This window comes from Pristiophorus japonicus, chromosome 19, assembly GCF_044704955.1.
Source record: "Pristiophorus japonicus isolate sPriJap1 chromosome 19, sPriJap1.hap1, whole genome shotgun sequence".
Lineage (NCBI taxonomy): Eukaryota > Metazoa > Chordata > Chondrichthyes > Pristiophoridae > Pristiophorus > Pristiophorus japonicus.
This window is the reverse complement of record NC_091995.1, coordinates 84845509-84861435: the sequence shown is the minus strand read 5'-3', so window position 1 is coordinate 84861435 and position 15927 is coordinate 84845509. Positions and strand designations below refer to the sequence as shown.

General features: G+C 47.4%; 1 protein-coding gene across 4 annotated transcripts in view; it reads right to left on the bottom strand.

Annotated features, from left to right (window-relative positions):
- Positions 1-15160, bottom strand: part of LOC139230511 (transmembrane protein 184B) — a 70991-nt gene extending 55831 nt beyond the window's left edge. For all 4 annotated transcript variants that reach the window (XM_070862337.1, XM_070862338.1, XM_070862340.1 and 1 more), the window contains exon 1: positions 14873-15160. The gene's annotated coding sequence lies outside the window, so the exon portion shown is untranslated. The remainder of the gene's footprint in view (positions 1-14872) is intronic.
- Positions 15161-15927: the final 767 nt, after the last annotated feature.

Below are 15927 nucleotides of genomic sequence, written 5' to 3'. Positions count from 1 at the left end.
TTTTACTGTATAAATATCTTGTTAAACTGAACCATTTCGGAGGTGTTCACTTAGCCCTTGACTGAGTGTAACCTACCCCTTGCGAGCAAGTAAATTAAAGAAACTTTTATCAGAGCTGTAAGTGTCGGAGTCATTCTTTTCGGAGGTCGAGATTTCGACAAACCCTACAAGCCCCTCTCCTGAACTCTGTTCCTGACTCATTTCTCTCCCTCTTGGCTCAACCATTGGTGGCTGTGCTTTCAGCTGCCTGGGCCCCAATCTCTGGAATTCGCTCTCTAAACCTCTCTCTCCGCCCCCTCCTTTTAAGACACTTCTTAACATCTACCTCTTTGGCTTATCGTCCATGTGTGTCTGCTTACGCCACTATGAAGCCCTTTGGACGTTTTACAAAGTTAAAGGCGCTATATAAACGCAAGTTGGGGTTGAGGGTCAGCAAGGCAGAGAGGCATTTAAACACCGGTATCGATTTGGGACTTTTGCTCTCTTTCCTCCACACCTCCCTCAAAAATTTGATTCATAATGCTCAGGAAGTGCCTTGGGCCAATTTGTTATAAGTGCTATATTAAAATAAAAAACTGGCATTTATATAGCGCCTTTCACAACCACCAGACGTCTCAAAGCGCTTTACAGCCAATGAAGTACTTTTGGAGTGTAGTCACTGTTGTAATTTGGGGAAACACAGCAGCCAACTTGCGCACAGCAAGCTCCCACAAAATAGCAATGTGATAATGACCCAATCTGGTTTTTAAATGTTATGTTGATTGAGGGATAAATATTGGCCAGGATACTGAGGATAACTCCCCCAGCTCTTCTTCAAAAAATAGTGCCGTGGGATTTTATACATCCACCTGAGAGCAGATGGGGCCTCGGTTTAATGTCTCATCCGAAAGACAGCACCTCTGACAGTGCAGCACTCCCTCAGCACTGCACTGGGAGTGTCAGCCTAGATATTGTGCTCAAGTCCCTGGAGTAGGATTTGAACCCACAACCTTTTGACTCAGAGGCGAGGGTGCTACCCACTGAGCCACGGCTGACAGCTAAATGTAAGTAGTTATTGTAGTAACCAACATCCTACTTGGAGTCACAACACAAGATTCAGCTGGTTGAGGAAAGCAGACCTATAGACACCAGTTTAATGTTGAATTCAAACCATACCCATTCATGGTCAGTTTTTGCAATCAATCTATTGGAAAGCGATGGGTTGCAAGTAACTTGTCCCGACGATGCTCTCCGTTAGATTTACAACCCTCCGAGTATTCTGTGGAATTCGCTGCCTCAGAGAGCTGTGGAAAGCTGGGACACCGAGTAGATTTAAGACAGAGCTAGACAGTTTCTTAACCGATAAGGGGATAAGGGGTTATGGGGAGCGGGCGGCGAAGTGGACCCGAGTCCATGATCGGATCAGCCATGATCGTATTAAATGGCGGAGCAGGCTCGAGGGGCCGTATGGCCTACTCCTGCTCCCATTTCTTATTCATGTTCTTGTGTTCTTATTAACACAGGAGCAGGCATGCTACTCACTGTATCTCTCTGCTATTGTGGCCCTCAACCCAATTCCACTGTCCCACGCTCCACCCCTAGCCCTCCGTCATGCTTTGCTTTAAGATGTTTATCTGCTTTTCCCTAAATAGACACATCTCACTGACGTTCAACTGTTGCTGCATCTCAGCTGTGAATGCTCGATACTGAAGGCAAACAGCGGAAAATTCCCAGCACCACTACCTCTCTCACCAATACTAAGGAACAAACAACTCCCCAATGGCAGAGCAAGTTGACTGCATACAACTACAGCACATCAAATGTGCAGCACAGGCCATTCGGCCCGTGCCTGTGTTTATGCTCCACACGAGCCTCCTCTCACGCTATCTAAAGAAAAGAGAGAGAAAGTCTTGCATTTATATAGCGCCTTTCACAACCACCGGACGTCTCAAAGCACTTTACAGCCAATGAAGTACTTTTGGAGTGTAGTCACTGCTGTAAATGTGGGTCTCATCGCCGAGAGCGTGCAGAAACCAAGCGCAGGCAGCGGAAGGAGCGTGCGGCAAACCTGTCCCACCCTCCCCTTCCCTCAACGACTATGTCCCACCTGTGACAGAGTCTGTGGCTCTTGTATTGGACTGTTCAGCCACCCAAGGACTCATTTTAAGAGTGGAAGCAAGTCTTCCTCGATTCCGAGGCACTGCCTATGACGAAGAAATGCGGGAAATCGATATAACCTTCTATTCCTTTCTCCTTCATGTGTTTATCCAGCTTCCCCTTAAATGCATCGATACTATTCGCCTCAACCACTCCCTGTGGCAGCGAGTTCCACATTCTCACCGCTCTGGGTAATAAAAAAAAAGTTTCTCCTGAATTCCTTATTGGAATTATTGGTGACTATCTTATATTTATGAGCCCCTAGTTTTGGTCTCCCCCACAAGTGGAAACATCTTCGCTACGTCTACTCTGGCAAACCCCTCAGTATTTCCAGATGGTTATAACCTCAGTTCTGGTATGATCCTTGTAAATCTCCAGTGCCTCGATATCCTTTTTGTAATATGGCAATTGGAACACTGTGCACAGTGCTCCCAGTGTGGTCTAACCGAGATTCAACACAGGTTTAACATAGCACGCCATAAATTGCGGCCTCTCTGGGTGCGTACGACCTGCGCACGTGCCAGAACAGGCCTCGCAAGTTCCGGGTTTGGACACGCAAAGCGCTTGCACTGAAACCCGGCACTTGCGATCTGTCCAAAATGTCTTGCGACAGATCACACGCCTCCCCAGGAGAAGGGCCTTCGCGGGCAGAGATCCGGGATATTTACCCAACTCCTGCCCAGCGAATGTCCTTAAAACTCTTACACTGGTAAAAGCAAGCGTAAAGCCTGCTTTTACCAGTGTAAGACTTTTAAAAGATTGAGCAATAAAATGTTATATTAAAAACCCTGTCCATTAAGGAAAGTTTATTTTTAACCTTATTTAAACATTTTTAAAACATTTTCAAAATAATAATTTTTTTTCCTAAAATATTTAATTTAATTTCAATTAATTTTAAATATGCGAGATGTTTTTTGTATTCATTGGGATGTGTGTGTGTTTTGGGGGGTATTCTCATTGATAGCAATGGGAGCTCGTACAAACGGAACTCACCATGATCAATGGAGAATACTCCATTGTGATTGGTGGCCCCGGCCCACGTGATCCCAGGATGCGTTTATGTTCCTGGGATAGATAGATGCATGGGCCTCGGCACTGGGCTGAGAATCGAGACTTCGGTGCGCAAGTCTACGTTACTCCGGAACCACCCAGGTACTTTTGCTAAACCAAAAATTGTCGTCGAAGGCAGGAAGCCCCCGACCACAATTTGTGGCCCAACATCTCCCACTTTTCAATCCCAGACCGTTTGCATTTCTTTTTGTTACATGGCCTTTGAGGTGATCGGATTGAAACAGTCAAGATTCTGAGGGGGATTGACAGGGTAGATGCAGGGAGGATGTTTCCCCCTGGGGCTGGAGTGACTAGAACCAGGGGTCACAGTCTCAGAATAAGGGGTCGGCCATTTAGGACTGAGATGAGGAGGAATTTCTTCACTCGGAGGGTGGTGAATCTTTGGAATTCTCTGCCCCAGGAGGCTGAGTCTCTGAATATATTCGAGGCTGATATTTTGGGAGTCTAGGTGAAATCAAGGGATATGGAGATCGGGCAGGAAAGTGGAGTTGAGGTCGAAGAGAGCGAGAGGAGCAAGAGAGAGAGAGAGCCTCATAGACCACGGCAACCTGTATCGAGAGTTGATCTCAGTCAGAGCAATTGGCCACAGTTGGCAGGGCATGGGAGAAGATGGTGCTCTCAGTTGAGGCAGTGACCCCCCTACATGGAAATAAGCATGGCGAGACAATTAACAATTGTAAATCAGAGCTCCCCCGATAGACGTTTGCTAGCCAAGGGTCCCAAGGGGTAGGGAGCCACGGTGGGTGGCTGGAACTAGGATACAGAGGAGCCACGATCTCACTGAATGGGGAACTGTACACCAGTGATTGACTCACCTCCTGAAATAGCAGCAGGAGAAAGCAAATGAAAGGAGAGAAAGAAAGCCCCTTCAACCCCCCCCACCCCCTCCTTAAACCAACCCCCAAGCTCGAGCCTGGTCGCCTGCAATTCTGCATGGAGATCTGGGAGTGGAAGGGGATCGGATCGGATCGGGCCGGGAAATGGGGAAAGGTGAACCAGGAACCCAAGGAATAGAAAAAAGCAGGAGGGGGGGAAAAAATCCCATCAAACGTGGAAAATTCAGTGCAGGCACCAAGATTGAAGGTCGAGGGCATCTAATGTCCTTCACTAAAGTGCCAGGTGTGTAGGACCACCACAGTGGGTCAGAGACCCTGTAATCCTGCATTACATGGCTAAGCTGGACGAACATGGTGAGGCACCAACTGAGGCTGGGTAACTCCCCATAGGGAGGACGGCAGCACAAACTGGAGGGCAAGTTATTGTCAATCCAGGTCAACACCAGAGCTTCATTGACAGAGGCCTGGCCCACTAGCATTATTCCCCTTACTCGTCTCCCAACCTCAGCCTATGGGGTGGGCTTGGAGTTCGAAAACAAAGGCGACTTGTGGCCTAGCCAGAGCAAAGGAGAAGGCATTACTGACCCAAGATGTGTGTCTCAGGTAGGTTTTAAACTTGTGCTTTTGCAAACAGGAGAAAAGGAGATAGAAACACTGAAAATAGGTGGAGTAGGCCATTCGGCCCTTTGAACCCGCACCACCATTCAATAAGATCATGACTGATCATTCACCTCAGTACCCCTTTCCTGTTTTCTCTCCATACCCCTTGATCCCTTTAGCCGTAAGGGCCATATCTAACTCCCTCTTGAATATATCCAATGAACTGGCATCAACAACTCTCTGCGGTAGGGAATTCCACAGGTTAACAACTCTGAGTGAAGAAGTTTATCCTCATCTTGGTCCTAAATGTCTTACCCCTTATCCTTAGACTATTTCCCCTGGTTCTGGACTTCCCCAACATCGGGAACATTCTTCCTGCATCTAATCTGTCCAGTCCCATCAGAATTTTATATGTTTCTATGAGATACTCTCTCATCCTTCTAAACTCCAGTGAATACAGGCCCATTCGATCCAGTCTCTCCTCATATGTCAGTCCTGCCATCCCGGGAATCAGTGTGGTGAACCTTCGCTGCACTCCCTCAATAGCAAGAACGTCCTTCCTCAGATTAGGAGACCAAAACTGAACACAATATTCCAGGTGTGGCCTCACCAAGGGCCTGTACAACTGCAGTAAGACCTCCCTGCTCCTACACTCAAAACCCCCAGCTATGAAGGCCAACATACCATTTGCCTTCTTCACCGCCTGAGATGGCCATCTCTCTCTCTCAACTTTGAAAACTACTTACTTGGTACCAAGGATAAAGATATCTTACTCCCGTTACTGCCCGAAGCTGCCCCCCACCCCCATCAATGGGAACACCACAACCTCCACATTCCCCTCCAAAGTCACACCATCTTAACTCGGAAATATATCGCTGTTCCTTCCTCGTTGCTGGGTCACGGCCTGCAGCGGTTCAAGGCGGTGGCTCACCACCACCTTGGAGGGCAATAAACGATGGCCTTGCCAGCGACTATATATATATAAAAAATATATATAAATATTTTTTTTTTTTTTAAATTCTCCCTACCCCAACCCTTCCCCACAGAGCTGACTCCTTGCTGGGATACAGTTCGTCACGCACCAGCTCACTCCTCCAGTACCTCACCCAAGTGTCCATTCTTTGCTGGTTAGCCAACACCATGAGAATGGACAGGTTGTCCAACATGTATTTATACAGCAGAGATAAAACAGTTTGACACTGAGCCACACAAGTAGAAATTAGCGCAGGTGACCGAAAGCTTGGTCAAAGAGGTAGGTTTTAAGGAGCGTCTTGAAGGAGGAAAGGGAGGCTTCGGCAGTGAGTTCCAGAGCTTGGGGCCTCGGCAACAGAAGACATGGCCGCCAATGGTTGAGCAACTATAATCAGGGATGCTCAAGAGGGCAGAATTAGAGAAGACATCTTGGGTGGGGTTGGAGAAGATTAGAGAGGTAGGGAGGGGGCAAGGCCTTGGAGGGATTTGAAAACAAGGATAAGAAGTTTCAAATTGAGACGCTGCTTAACCGGGAGGCAATGTAGGTCAGCGAGCACAAGGGGTGATGGGCAAGTGGTGCGAGTTAGAACAAGTGCAGCTGAGTTTTGGATCACCTCTAGTTTGCGTAGGGTAGAATGTGGGTGACCAGCCAGGAATGCGTTGGAATAGTCAAGTCTGGAGATCATCATCATCACAGGCGGTCCCTCGAAGTGAGGATGACTTTCTTGCACACCAAAAAGGGATGAGCTCACAATGAAGGACCTAATATTCCAGGTCCTGAACTACATCTTGAAGGGTGGAAGATGCTGGTGTGTGAATTTTTTTTTTATATAAACGTGTGGTGGCCGTTGCTCACCAGCCACCACACGGGCTTGACAGAGCTAGGTCTTGGTCCAGTGGCAAGGATTACCCAAGACGACTGGAGACTTGCTCTGCTGCACGGACCTAGTGCGCACACACATCGCAGTGTGGGCTGGGCCCGTGCTGCCCCCTGGGCCCCTATCACTTCCCTCTACACAGACTCTTGCCGCTCCTTGATTGAGCCACTGGTGAATCAAAAGCTGCCACCACAACAGTGAGAAATCCGCCCTTTTACATCAGGGCCTGATCCCAGGGCCTCGTCTCCTCACAGCCCAGCCCAGGGGGAGCCCCAGAGCTCAGGCCTCCCCTCCCCCTGGGCTGGGGCCCCAACAACGAGTATGGATGAGGGTTTCAGCAGTGGAAGAGCGGAGCACCACCCCACAAACATGTCCATACCTCCAGCGGAGATCGCTGGGATAGCAACCAGGAGTGGGAAATCCTGCCTGGTGCTCTTCTCACTAACCGGGGAATGGGCCACTGTGACACACCTGTCACCGGCCCAGTGAAGTCATTAAATCCGGTATTTGCCAAACCTGTGTTTGTTCAGCTGGCGATTACACCCATTGTAAAGCAAGGGCAATGTTCAGCAGTACATCAGAGAGTGTTCACCCAGAATCTAGTGGGTAGATGCAATAAAGAAAACCAGGTCACATATCTATGGGGAGATCTCATCAAATGCAAGAATTGTTTCTCAGACGAGGCGCAGTATTAAGTTGTCAAGATCAGCAAGAACAAACTGGCATTTTATATAGCGCCTCACAGCCAATGAAGTACTTTTTGGAGTGTAGTCACTGTTGTAATGTCGGAACTGCAGCAGCCAATTTGCGCACAGCAAGCTCCCACAATCAGCAATGAGATAATGACCAGATGATCAGTTTATTTTTTTAGTGATGTTGGTTGAGGAATAAATATTGGCCAAGACAGAGGGAACGCCCCAGCTCTTTTGAATAGTTGAATATTTTACATCCACCTGAGAAGCTGCACCTTTGACACTCTGTCCTTCACTGGAGTGTCAGCCTGGAGTTTGTGCTCTAGTCTCTGACGTGGGACTTGAACCCACAACCTTCTGACCCAGCGAGTGCTACCCACTGAGTCACGGTCGACAGTTCTAGACTCCTTCCCAGGTTTGTACCGAGCTTGCTTCTCCCAGACAGGGAGACAGTTAGCGTGCTACAGAGGCTCGGGAAGATCAGATAGGAGCCTATTTCTGAATAGTATCCAGTGATCGCTGGGGTGTGGGGGGAGGAAAGGGGGGGGGGGGGGGAAAGAGGAGAAGTGCACGCGGGGAAGGCAGGTGACAATAGGAACAGGCTTGATTGAGAAACCTCAGTTGGGCAAGATTCTGTTAATATTCTAGCTATCCTCGCTCGGGAAAGACTTTCCATTGGGGCAAGGCACTTGGGGAGCATTCTGCTATCAGCGCATTATACACTGCAAAATCTACAGTGTAAAGGAGAGAAAAATCTAGGCTGACACTCCCAGTGCAGTGCTGAGGGAGTGCTGCACTGTTGGAGGTGCCGTCTTTCAGATGAGACGCTGAGAGAAGACGGGGCCTCGGTTTAAGTGGACGTAAAAGATCCCAGGGCACTATTTCGAAGAAGAGCAGGGGAGTTATCCCCGGTGTCCTGGCCAATATTTATCCCTCAATCAACATAACAAAAACAGATTATCTGGTCATTATCACATTGCTGTTTGTGGGAGCTTGCTGTGCGCAAATTGGCTAACGCATTTCCACATTACAACAGTGACTACACTCCAAAAGTACTTCATTGGCTGTAAAGCGCTTTTAGACATCCGGTGGTCATGAAAGGCACTATATAAATGTATGACTTTCTTTCTATATGCTAAATGCCACCATTTTATTTCCTCTTAAGGACTATATCCTCACCCAACCAGGGATTGAAGTAGAGGCAGAGAGAGACCCGACACTATTCCAGACAGGGCAAGCAAGATCACGAGCAAGATCTTAGAGCAGGGCGGGAAAAATGAACTACGATTCTGAAAAAAGCAAGTGTTTTCCTTTGTGGGATGAAGGAAGGATTGATTTATAGAGCACCTTCCACGTCAGCAGGCAAAGTCCCTGACAACCACTGAGTCACGCAGTCATTTAATGTACTTCAGTCAGTCCACTCCAACCATCATGCGAGAAAGCAGAGACAAAGCACTGACGTAATTTTCTTAAATAGAAACCGAAGACACTTGCAGCACACACAGCAGGTCCTCGAGAACTTGCATTAGTGTAGCATGGCTTCAGGTCCAAAAACATGCGACAGCCAAGAGTGTAGTCACTGCTGTACTGTGGGAGGGTCAGAAGAGGAAGGAAGGGAGGGAGAGTTGGATTTTAAATTTCAGATTCCCAGTACTGGCAGGGTCATATCCTGGTTGGGTCAGGATATAATCTTAAGAGGAAATAAAATAGTGGCATTTAGCATATAGAAAGAAAGACTTGCATTTATATAGCGCCTTTCATGACCACCAGTCATCTCAAAGCGCTTTACAGCCAATGAAGTACTTTTGGAGTGTAGTCACTGTTGTAATGTGGGAAACGCGGCAGCCAATTTACGCACAGCAAGCTCCCACAAACAGCAATGTGATAATGACCAGATAATCTGTTTTTTGTTATGTTGACTGAGCGATAAATACTGGCCCCAGGACACCGGGGATAACTCCCCTGCTCCTCTTCGAAATATAGTGCCGCGGGATCTTTTACGTCCAATTGAGGGGGCAGACAGGGCCTCGGTTTAATGTCACATCCGAAAGACGGCACCTCTGACGGTGAAGCACTCCCTCAGCACTGCCCTGGGAGTGTCGGCCTAGATTTTTGTGCTCGAGTCCCTGGAGTGGGACTTGAACCCACAACCTTCTGACTCGGAGGAGAGAGGGCTGCCCACTGAGCCACGGCTGACAGGTGGATGGAGCAAGTTACAGCAGACGGAAAGTATGTCCGTCAGCTGAACTCCGTGGTGAAATGTTTCACCGCCCAGTGCTCCACAATCCTACCTTTGGGACAACAGCAACAACAGAATGGTCTCCACGGCAACTGTTCCCAACATCTCCCCACAAAGAAACATCTCATAACCCCGCTCCTCACTCAGTAACAACCACCCCAACCAGAGGAAATAGTCTTTTCCTATTCACCCCATCAAACCTTCTAGATATATTTTTAAGAACCTGCATTAAATCTCTGCTTAGTTTTCTCTCCTCCTGTGGAACTAGTCCCAGGTCTTAAAGGGAGCATTGGTCCCAAGTATCTCACATTTCTCCTCAATTACTTTCTGATCCCCCAATGCCAGCCTTATTCCCATTCCCAATCTAGGCAAAAAGATTTACTAGGATGCCACCAGAACCAAGAGGCTATACCCATCGGGAAATATTGCAGACTGGGGCTCTTTTCTCTGGAAAAAAGATTGAAGGTTGACCTGAGGTCCTCAAGGTGATGAAAGGGTTTGATAGGGTAGATATATAAGAGAAGACGTTTTCACCTGTGGGGGAGACCACACTCAGGGCCACATTTTTAAAGATAGTCACTAATAAATCCAGAAGGGATTTCAAGAGGAACTTCTTTAGGTGTGGTCAGAATGTGGAACTCGCTACCACAGGGAGTGGTCGAGGAGAATAGCATAGATGCATTGAAGGGGAGGCTAGATAAGCAATTAAGGGAGAAAAAGAATAGGATATGTTGAAGGGGTGAGATGAAATGGGGTGGGAGGAGACTCGTGTGGAGCATAAACACCAGCACGGACTTGTGGGGCCGAATGGCCTCCATAAGAAACTGTCTATCTCGGTCTTAAATTCATTCAATGTCCCAGCTTCCACAGCTCACTGAGGCAGCGATCCACAGATTTATAACCCTCAGAAGAAATTCCTCCTCATCTCAGTTTTAAATGGGCAGCCTCTTATTCTAAGATTATGCTCCCTATTTCTAGTCTCCCCCATCAGTGGAAACATTCTCCCTGTATCCACCTTGTCAAGCCCCCCTCATAATTTTATACGCTTCAATAAGATCACCTCTCATTCTTCTGAATTCCAATGAGTAAAGGCCCAACCTACTCAACCTTTCCTCATAAGTCAACCCCCTCATCTCCGGAATCAACCAAGTGAACCTCCTCAACTGCCTCCAAAGCAAGTATATCCTTTCGTAAATATGGAAACAAAAACTGCACGCAGTATTCCAGGTGTGGCCTGTTTCTGTGCCGTAAATACTTTGTTAAAAAGTATACGGTCATATTCAGCTTCTTCAACACCGAGTAGGGTCAGGAGAGCGCCCGAACACTGGAAGTCATCGATGTAACCCTGCTCCCAAACATTCCCCAATATTAAATCGAATAAAATGGCACCACTTAGCTAGAATAGGCTGTAGCTTTAAACGCTCAAGGGAAGGCCACACGCACACCTGGGCATTGCAACAATAAACAATTAGTGTTTAGCGAGATACTTCGGAAAGCAAATTGGTTCCAATTAAGCCGAATCATCCTCGTTGTCTGAGTCAGCTTGCTCGTGACACAGGTCACGCACTGACCAATAATAACTGGCCGATGGAAAGGGTGCAGGGATTGGTAAACAGGCCGTTCACAGAACAGCTCTGGCAGCTGGTTTAAAAGACAGCCAGTCGATCACAAGCCCACCACCCAAGTGCGTATCAGGTGCGAGGAGTTTTTTTTTGTAAATCACGAGGTGCGCGCACACAAGGATTTATGAAACCCCCCCAAAAAAATGGACTTGCATTTATTCCACCTCGATTGTCTTGCAACCTGCACAAGAATTGGGAGCAGGAGTCGGCCATTCGGCCCCTCAAGCCTGCTCCACCATTCAGGATCATGGCTGGTCTTCTACCTCAACTCCACTTTCCTGCCCGATCCCCATATCCAGAGAGTCAAAATATCTATTGATCTCAGCCTTGAATATAGCTATTCAGCATCCACAGTCCTCTGGGGCAGAGAATTCCAAAGGTTCACAACTCTCCGAGTGAAGAAATTCCTCATCTCAGTCCTAAATGGCTGATCCCTTAACCTGAGATTGTTCCCCACTAGTGCTAGACTCTCCAGACCGGGCAAACAAAACTTCTCAGCTTCTACCCTACCAATACCCTGCAGAATCTTAAACGTTTCAATGAGATCACCTCTCATTCTTCTAAACTCCAGACAGGCTTAGCCCAATCTACTCAATTGCTGGCTGTTGCTACGTGGGTGAACACTTTGCATTCGTCAAGATCCTGCAACAGCCTCGAGATGGATCGCCTGCGAACTTGCGCTTGGCCGGGCCACCTGGAGATCTCACTTTCCTTACAAAGCAACGTCCATGTAGAGAGAGAGAGAGAGAGAGAGAGAGAGAGAGAGAGAGAGAGAGAGAGAGAGAGAGAGAGAGAGAGAGAGAGAGAGAGAGAGAGAGAGAGAGAGAGAGAGAGAGAGAACACGAACATTTCTGGTCGATGAATAGTTCTGACGAAAGGTCACCGGCCTGAATCGCTCGCTCTCGTTTCTCCCTCCACAGATGCTGCCTGACCTACTGAGGGGTTTTCCAGCAATTCTCCCTTTTCATTTCAATTTTCTTCATACAAGTGCCTTTGGATCTTTTAACTTCCAAGTGGCATGTGGAATACTTGCCTTTATTAGTCAAGGCATAGAATACAAGAGCAAGGAGGTTATGCTTGAACACTGGTTTAGGCCGCAGCTGGAGTACTGCGTGCAGTTCTGGTCACCACATCACAGGAAAGATGTGATTGCACTGGAAAGGGTGCAGAGGAGATTTACAAGAATGTTGCCTGGGCTGGAGAGTTTTGGCTATGAGGAAAGATTGGAGATGCTGGGTCTGTTTTCTTTGGAATAGAGGCGGCTGAGGGGAGACCGGATTGAGGTGTACACAATTATGAGGGGCCTGGATAGGAAGGACTGGTTTCCCTTGGCAGAGAGGTCAACTACCAGGGGGCCATAGATTTAAAGTAATTTGTAGAAGGTTTAGAGGAAATATGAGGGAAATCTTTTCACCCAGAGGGTGGTGGGGGTCTGGAACTCACTGCCTGAAAGGGTGGTAGAGGCAGAAAGTCTCACATTTAATAAGTACTTGGATGTGCACTTGAAGGGCTGTAACCTACAGGGCTACGGACCAAGAGCTGGAAAGTGGAGTTAGGCTGGATATCTCTTGGTCCACCGGCACGGACACGATGGGCCGAAATGGCCTCCTTCCGTGCTGTAAATTTCTATGATTCTATTCCACCGGAACAGTTAGGGGTGACCTCGGTTTGATGTCTCGTGCGAAGAATGACGCCCCGAACAATGGAAGAACTCGCTCGGGGCTGCACTGGAGTGCGCGCACAGATAGAAACGCAAATGTTGGATAATAGTGCTCATCATTGGAGCCAAAAGGACACTGATCGACATCCTCAAGTTTCCGCAGGAGGTAGCTTCCCAACTCAAACACGTCAGCATCATCCAGCAATCAACTAATTGCCCACAGAGGCAGTGAAAACATTCCTTTCAACGGAATACCATCTGCACTATAATGCACTTCTTGGCTACGAACGTGGTTGAACTGCATTAGAAAGCTTACCGACACAAGCACGACAAAAGACAGCAACAACTTGCATTTATGAAACGCCTTTAACATAACACATCGCAAGGTGCTTCACAGAAGCGTGATCAGACACAAATCAACACCGAACCAAAGGAAGAGCTATCAGGAGGGGTGATTAAAAGGTTACCCAGGGGGCATAGCTTCAGAATAAGGGGTCACCCATTTAAAACAAAAATGGAGGAATTTCTTCTCTCAGAGGGTTGTAAATCTGTGGAATTCTCTGCCCCAGAGAGCTGTGGAGGCTGGGTCATTGAATATATTTAACGTGGAGATAGACAGATTTTTGAACGATAAAGGATTATGGGGAGTGGGCAGGGAAGTGGAGTTGAGGCCAGGATCAGATCAGCCATGATCTTATTGAATGGCGGAGCAGGCTCGAGGGGCCAAGTGGCCAACTCCTGCTCTTACATCGTATGTTTTTCTGTTACATTTTAAGGGTCTTAAAAAAGGAGGCGTGGCAGAGGGGCAATTCGAGAGCTTGAGGGAGTGGGTGAATGAGGGCACGGCTGCCAACGGTCAGGTGAACAGAGCAGGGGGATGCACGAGAGTCACAGGAACAGAGTGTTCGGCGGGTTGTAGAGCGGGAGGAGGTTACAGTCAACCAACTTGGGATGAGCCTCAACCCCATGTTAAATCTGTTGCAGCCAGTGTGAAACTCGGGCACGAGGAGGAACGAACCCAGCTCCAGTGCCAAGCAAAAGTGCAATTAAAAACTCCACATAATGAAAATACAGCAACGTCAACTAAACTGCAAATCGCAAAGGGTCACAAAGCAGTAATCTAATTGAAGCATTCAGATATTAAAACAGCAAGCTGGAAGCTTTAAAGTTCGAACCCCCAAGAGCCAGATTGAGACATTGGCAGCACTCCAGGGCATCTGCTATTTGTATACCACTTCTTGCGGTTTATGGGGTGACAACTCCATTTCAGTCTCACTGCTGGAGCGACCAAACAATGTTTGTGTCAAACAAGTGGTGCTAAAGCTGGTCTAACAGGAGGGAGAGGAGGAGGAGGAGGAGGTAGTATGAGAATGGTTCGGGGACAATTAGGATTAATCCCCCTCTCCCAATCTCTGCTGTACTAGCAAGGGGAGGGGGAAAAGAAACACACTGAGGGCAAAAAAAACAAGCACCAGTGACAGAGGCCTAGCACTGGCTCGTGGCTGCGGATGAGCGAGGCCCAGACAGAAAATAAGACCGACACACTCAACCTTACTTTCCCTCAAACCAAAAATCTATAAAACATTCCATTTTGAAACAATTATGGAAGGAAGGCAGGAGGAGAACAGAAAAGCAACCATTTAAAGAGATACTATTTCAATGGAAATATTTGAATGAAACAATCTAAAAATGAAAACAGAAGCAAAATGAAAAATTCAAACAGTGAACGAGCATGCTATTTAAACTGCTTTTTGAAAGGGGTGCAACAAAGAGTGAATAAAGCCCCACAGGACACCAAAAAGTTTTGCCAAACATTGTAGTTTAAAAAAAAGGAATGTTCGTACATATTTTTTTTTAAAAACATCTTCGAGTAAAGGCTACAAGATTTATTGCAATGGGTAACTCTCCAAACGTTGAAGCCCTTTTTAAAATGGATTTTAATGCAATACATTATCTACACTGTGAATTGCAGCTTTGCCCAAATCTTAATTTGCAATGGAGAGGGTTAAAAGCAAAATGGAATTCAAGAAAATGCTGCTTTAAAAGTGCGATATATATTTTTAAATGCAAAACACGTTAATGATATTTCTATACACACACACACACACACACATTATATATATATAGATAGAGAAAGAACCCTTGTTTATCCCAGCTCCCTCTTACCTTTGCATGGCTGTGTATAGGATGTGGTCCTGAATGAAATGCATTCACTCCTGTTACTAACACCAAGGGTACAATTTCAAAGGTGAATTTCAAGGGGGGGGGGGAAGGAGGAGGAAGAGAGAGGCAGTGATTGAGGGTTTTTTTTTTGGGGGGGAGGGGGTCCCAGAGCAACTCAAGGGCTTGATGCTTTTCCCAGGAAGACTGCACACTCTCCTTACCCCCGCCCCGCGAACAACACCAAACTGGGCAAATTCCCGCAGCCCCGGACTATAGGAACTGGCCAGCGAGCCAGGATTAAAGGGCTGGCTCCCCGCGCCTGCGCACACCGGCCGCGGTCCCTGGGTGACGTAATCCCTGACATTTCTTAAAGGGGCCGCGCACCCCAATTTATGAACACACACACAGACACACACAGACAGACACACAGAGAGAGAGAGAGAGAGAGAGACAGAGATACAGATACAGATAGACACACACACAGATACACACACACACACACACACACACACAGATAGACACACACACACACTCACAGAGACACACACAAACATAGATAGGGACACACACACACACAGACACACACAGACAGACAGACACAGACACACACACACACATAGACAGACAGAAACACACACACAGACACACAGACAGATACACACACACAGACAGAGACAGACACACACACACACACACACAGGTAGACACACTCACACACATACACAGACACACACAGATAGACAGATAGACACACACATACACAGACACACACACACACACAGATAGATAAACACACACACACATACACAGACACACACACAGATAGACATATAGACACACTCACACACATACACATACAGACACACACAGACAGACACACACACACACACACACAGAGACAGATCGACACAGACACACACACACACACAGACAGACACACACAGACAGACACACACAGAGACAGACATAGACAGACACACACAGAAACACACAGACAGACAGACACAGACAGATAAGCACACACACACAGACATACACACCAAGACACACACACAGAC